Source organism: Pogona vitticeps, chromosome 4 (assembly GCF_051106095.1).
Source record: "Pogona vitticeps strain Pit_001003342236 chromosome 4, PviZW2.1, whole genome shotgun sequence".
Lineage (NCBI taxonomy): Eukaryota > Metazoa > Chordata > Lepidosauria > Squamata > Agamidae > Pogona > Pogona vitticeps.
This window is the reverse complement of record NC_135786.1, coordinates 184,598,570-184,605,243: the sequence shown is the minus strand read 5'-3', so window position 1 is coordinate 184,605,243 and position 6,674 is coordinate 184,598,570.

Genomic DNA, 6,674 nt, shown 5'->3' with positions numbered 1-6,674 from the left:
AAAATAAACATCTGCCTTCTGCGGGTCTGCGCCATGCATATGAAGAATCGGTGTGTCTGTGTGTGTGTGTGGGGGGGGGGATACATAAGGGGCTGGTTCCACTTCCACTGGGTGAGTTTCCACAGTGAAGCTGACATCTGAACTCTCATCTACTGAATCCTAGTCCACCGCTTTGTTCCATCACTGGGTAAAAACTGAATTACAAGTCACAAAATCTCATGCCAAATGAAACCACTCTTTAAGCTGCCACAAGATTCTTGCTTGTCAAATTTGACCCCTCATCAGGGTGAGCAGTTACTCAGGATGGTGAAGGACAGGCACCCTAGATATACTGAAAAGGAATTGATTTTTCTTCTTGGGCAACTCCTCACTTTCATCAAGGGAAATAAAACAGGAGACGTCTTAATGACCTTCAAACAGTCATATTTTTTTTGTCACTCATCTTCTCCAGCACATTATTCATAGAATCAAAGATCCTCAACTCTGGCAACAGGCTGCAACTAGATGAACCAAAACTTTTCCCATACTCCCATGGAGTCAATTGAAGGTGGGTTTCCCACGCCACTCCCGGTACATTGGTCTTCGGGAAGGAGTACTTCTCAGGGCGCAAATCGTCCCACAACATGAATGCCTCACCAAACCTCGCTCGTCCGATCTGTCGTAGACACGGTTGTGGGCTATCTCAGTCTCTCTTTGTAACTAGCTTGCGCGGTGCTACGATGACAGTCCATTCCTTGGTTCGGAACTGGGTCGGCTTGTCTTCCCCCAACTTTCGGTCCAGCTACAGTCCTCCCACCTTCAGGTGGGGAAAGTCACTCAGGAGCCCTTGAGTCTTTATGTACTCTACTTCTCTTCTTTGTGCTTCTTCCCTCTTTCTCTCATATTCTTCCAACACCGAACTGAACCAATGTACCCCCTCCTCTTCCCATACTGTCACCTCTTGCTCCGCCTTCCCCCCTCTTGCCAGACAAATCTACACCTTTCCCACCTTTCCCTTTAATTCAACTTCTCCCGCCTCCTCCTTCGTAACTGTCACTTCTTTAGCCACCTTCTCTTCCTCACTTCTCCCATCCTCTCCTCCTTCTATGTTCTCTATCCTCACGGACAGCACACTCTCACACACTCCTCCTTCACAATGATTCAGTCTGAAAAAGTCTATTATTTGGCTGGCATTACCCCTCCAGACGTAGGTCAAAAGGTGCTAGCAAATAGTGACCAAAATAAGGTAATACAACACCAAACTCATCCAATTCTAGGCAACAGCTAAAATTGAAAAGTTTTCTGCACACATTGCAAGCTCTAAATATTAAACCAGAAAAACCTTGCTTTACCATACAGAGAATAAAAACAGCACACCTTGCTGAATGAATGAAGAGTGTCTCTAACTCTGGATGGACCACCTGGAAGTCAATAGACTTTGAAGTGAAGTAGGAAGATCGAAGAATAATCAAATAAAAATGGGGCTCCTTCAATACAGGGCAAATTTTCTGTGGCTGTGGAGAAATTCAATCAGTGCAGCACTTACAGTATGTGCATGCAGTTTATGCTGCACTATGTGTACAAAGGAATATCTAGCAAATGGCCAAGATAATGTTACAGAAGTACCCTGTTTCCCCGAAAATAAGACCTAACCTGAAAATAAGACCTAGTATGATTTTTCAGGATGCTGGTAATATAAGCTCTACTCCAAAGAAGCCCTAGTTAAGTGAAACCCTGCCCCCCCACCATTGTGCAGCATTCTGCAGCAACCAGGAGATGACATGACTGTATTTGAATAAATGTAGATTGTTGTACATGAAAAAAATAAAACATCCCCTGAAAATAAGTCCTAATGAGTTTTTGGAGTAAAAATTAATATAAGACCCTGTCTTATTTTCGTGGGGACACGGTAGCCCATTTCTGGCCAAAAACAGTCTAATGAGCCTACCATTTTAATGTTATGTTTCATATACCGGTATGTGCAGTTTTAAATTGTGCAATGCTCTGATACAACTAAAGAAAGAAAAGTGATACTCAAGGTGTTGCAACAAAGACTTTATCCTATATAAAGCGATAAATATGTCCAAGCTGGATTCTGAAAAGGAGGAGGTACTAGGGATCATAGTGTAAATATATTTTCAGAAGATCAGTCTATGCTTTATAGACTACAACAAAGCCTTTGAGTGTGTGGATCATGAGAGTCTGTGGATTGGCCTAATTATCACTTAAAGATCTATTATGCTGGCAGATTTGATCCAATTTTTGACCAAAAAATTATTATAGCCATTATTCTGGTGAATGGAAGGTAAACATCCTACGGTTTCGAAATCAGGTTCGAGACCCAAACAGAACTAAAGAATTGCCAAATGACTCCAATATAGAACAGGACATTTTCTGAAGAGAAAATATTCACTACACAATTGTTACACTTTGGGAAGTTTAATTATTCAAAAGTAATAAAATATTAAAAAATATTTCAGCTTGAGAACACAGCATGAATAGGTTTTTTTTAAAAAAGGAAAGGTTACCACACAACATAGTTTCAACAAAACTGATAGCTAAGGTTTGTGGTACAGTTTTTGATCAGAAATGTTACATAATTCTTTCCATTAAAATATCAAAATCATTCTTAAATGATTAACAATGATTACAGTACAGGAAGTGCTGGAAATACAATAAACGTAGTACTTAAAAACGTGTAAAAAAGTTTGTGTTATTATCTCTTATGTGTAGAAAACAGTATTTTGGTGCTTCTAAGGTCTTATTATACAGTGGCACTTCTATGCATTGGTGATTCTGGGCCTGGCTGTACAACATTGGCTGATGATATTGTGGCAAAAATCGCTGGTCACAATACACAAAACTGCACTTAAAAATGAAGTGAGGTTACATGGTAGTGGTTGACACATTACACTTAGTGGCACAACCTGTGAGGAACTTTCTCATCACAAGCCCCAATGATATGAATAGGATCCACAAAGAAAAATGATGGCATCCATTCTATTCAATCAGGATTGTGCAGAAACTTTATCATGCTTGCTTGTGCTCAGTCCACTGAAGGACAGCCCAAGTTAAAATAACAACATCAGAAACACTCTTTTATCAGTCACAAAGGTGGCTGCTATGAAAGGAAGGCTGCTATCCTTCGCGTTTGCTAATACAATTAGGAAAGAAAAGGAAAGGGGTCATTCCAAGAGCCATATATTAAACAAGCTTTGTGACGATCACTATGCCATCCATGAAGTCCTCTCATTAGCAGTCTTTTTTCTTTCTGGGGTGTTTGTGCGAGGAGTGGGGGATAAGGAATATAGTTCAGACACAATCTTGCCCTGATATTGTATACTGAAGGACCAGATCAGAGTGTCCACAAGTACTACTTATTCCTCCCAAATCAAAGAAAAGTTCAACAAATCAATAATGAATGTTCGTATTTTAACAAGGTACCTCATACATGTGTAGCAAAGCAATCATTTTTCCCCAATCAATGCAGAAGAGGAAATTCAGAATATGGCTACGGGGACTGATACATATGGGATTGACAAATTGTCTTGGGGAAGAAAACAGCTCTACTACTCTAGACAAACATTGCTTGGTCAGTACATCATATCATCTGCAAGATGACTCTGAAGAATGTCAAATCTGTTAAAAATGCATAATAAAACATAGTTGAAATTATTTTAGAGCTCAAAAATGATCCTCCTGTTATGAAGATGTGGAATGCAATATACATATCTTTCGAGAAGTAAATTGCACTGACCTCACTGGGACTTACTTCCAGGTAGGCAAGCATGTAGAAGGACGCAGTATTAACAAAGCACTTTTGGAAACTTATGCAGTCATTTTTTTAAAAAATAAGCTTCTGTAATCAGGGTCAAGTTCATTTAAAACCAATTCTGTGACACGTATTCAACACAAGACTTTATAAAAATAATTACACTTTTAAACATATTACTATTTATAAAAAGTATGTGTCAACACTGAGTTATTTGCCAAAATAAGTTCCCATCAAAGTATTGAGGTAAAACACTATCAGCAAAATCATAGATATAGAAGCTAACCTTGCAGGTCTTTAAAAATGCATAATCATTTTTCATTAACAACTCATTTACGTTCACGTTTTATTATTTTTCTATACAAATGTTACAATGAATTTTTCAAGTTACCAATTAAAATTCAATCAGTGCCAGAATAGTTTTTTAGTCTAACTACCTGATAAACACGACTCAATTTCCCATTGTAAAATGTAGGGGGAGAAATCCCACAATTATTTTCTATCCAATCCCTTTAAAAGTTTCATAGTTAAGGAGTATAAATGATGAGGGAAGATGCAACATAGTAGCCCAATTTTATAAAAACAATTCTGGGAGAATTAAAAAGTCCTGAACAGTTATATTTATTTCACCAGAAAGAAATCTGTATGATTTGTCCAATAATACTATAAAAGTAATAATAATTTTCACAGAAAAGCTTTGCAGTGCAAAAAAAATATTGTTTAGAATTGGCAAACTCTAACAATGCCAAGAGGATTTTATTGCTCAATATGTCAGATTATTCTAAATCTTACTCCCCAATATATTCTAGAGGCAATATATCATAGAATGCATTTTTTTGCAATCATATTTATGGTTTAATAAGGGAATTACATGCTCAGTTCAAGAGTCACACAGCCCTTAATATGAAAGGTTTAAACCTCACCTTTTAATAAGAAGAGCTGGGTTTCGTGCTATTCAGGTCTACTTCCTCACCTGACAGCTTCTTGGTGGGATTTTGGCTTTTTAAAAAGAGATGCACATGTGCCATTACTAATTCCCCACTAAAGACATTGGGTAGGACCCACAAAATAGAATCGTATGATCTGGGCACGCATGTAGGTGGTGAGGCAGATGCACGACTTTCACCCATTCCTCAACACCTCCACAGTCCCTGATGTCCAGAAAATCTGCTCTGAAAGGTTGGAGGCCCCTCTGTGCTGTGAATGCCTTTCCCCTTTTAGAGGGTCATCTCTTGGATACTATTCATTGTTTCTTCATGTTTTAGAATGTAGAATTTTGTCATAAATGCTTTATTGTGGTTATATTTGAGTATTTTCTAAAGAAAAGCAGAAGTGCAATTAAGTGAATCCCTGAACTTACAACATACTTTGGAAGCTCTCATTAAGATTGACCATATCTCTCCTTTTACTAAATTTGTGCTTCCCCCACCAACCACAGACCTGGGGCACCGGAAACTTCATTCATTCTGGAAGGTTATGTATCTTGAAAAATTAAGGAAATTTTCTTTTTCTCTCTAATTGCATTTTGTGGCTTCAAGTTTGACTATTACTTTCCATTAGGATATAAAATGCTAACTTGTTTTTTCAGTTACCTTCATCATTCTTAAACAAGAAGAAAAATCAATTCCCATATGCTACTTTCCAGTTACATTAACATAAAGTATCAACACAGTGCATTATGCTCCTCAGTGCCATGACTGAGGTCTAGCATTTAATCAAGTTTATCATGAAGAATATTTTTCCTACTTTAATTATATCACTGTTAAATTAACCTCAAGCTTGCGATTGTAGTGATCTCACTTTAACTAAACAAAAGCACTACTTATTTTGCTCTGGACATTTGATAAAACTGGAATTGATTGGTCCCATCAATGTTCCTTGTTATTCTTTCAACATTTCTGTTCACAGCTAAAATATTTGAACAGGAAAAGAAACTGATTAGGAACCCCAATGTTTGGTGTGGTAGCATGAGACAGTAAGCCCAGGATTCATGGACACCCTGGCTTACTACAGATGATTTTGTACTGCTGTATGCTGTTTCATTGCTTCTGCACAGTGGAAGTAGCTAAATTCAATAACCTTATTTTGTGAATTGCTCTGCCTTGATTTATTTCCCTCAGAACCAGAGGCAGCACCCATGATCTAGCTGCTGTTGTTGTGTGCCTTTAAGTTGCATCCAACTGGATTCCAAAAGAGGAAGGCGTACTTAAGATCATATTGCAAATAACTGCTGGGTAATTTCAGAAGACCAGTCTATGCTTTATAGTCAACAGCAGAGCATTTGACTGTGTAGATCAGTGGTTCTTAACCTTTGTTACTCGGATGCTTTTGAACTGCAACTCCCAGAAACCCCAGTCAGGACAGCTGGTGGTGAAGGCTTCTGGGAGTTGCAGTCCAAAACTCCTGAGTAATCCAAGGTTAAGAACCAGTGGTGTAGATCATGAGAAACTATGGGTTGTTTTGAAAGAAATGTTTATGCCTCAGCACTTGACTATCCTGATGCATAACTTGTATTGTTAGGACAATAAGGATGTGTCACTGGAGACCAAGGCTAAAATGATTCACACTATTCTGTTCTCCATTTCTATGTACAGGTGTGAAAGCTGGAAGTAAAGAAAGCTCAAAAAAACTGATTTGTTTGAAATGTTTTGCTGGAGGAGAGCTTTGTGGAAACTCTAGATTAGCAGAAAGATGAACAAGTGGGTTCTAGAGCGAAACAAGCCTGAACTGTCTCTGGAGGCAAAAAATGACAAAACTGAGATTGTCATACATTGGTCACATCATAAGAAGGTATTTAAAGGCAGCAGGAAAAGTGGAAGACCAAATATGAGATGGATTGACTGCATAAAGAAAGCCACAGCCTTAAGTTTGCATGAGTTGATCAGAGCTGTTGAGGACAGGACCTTCTGGAGATTACTCATTC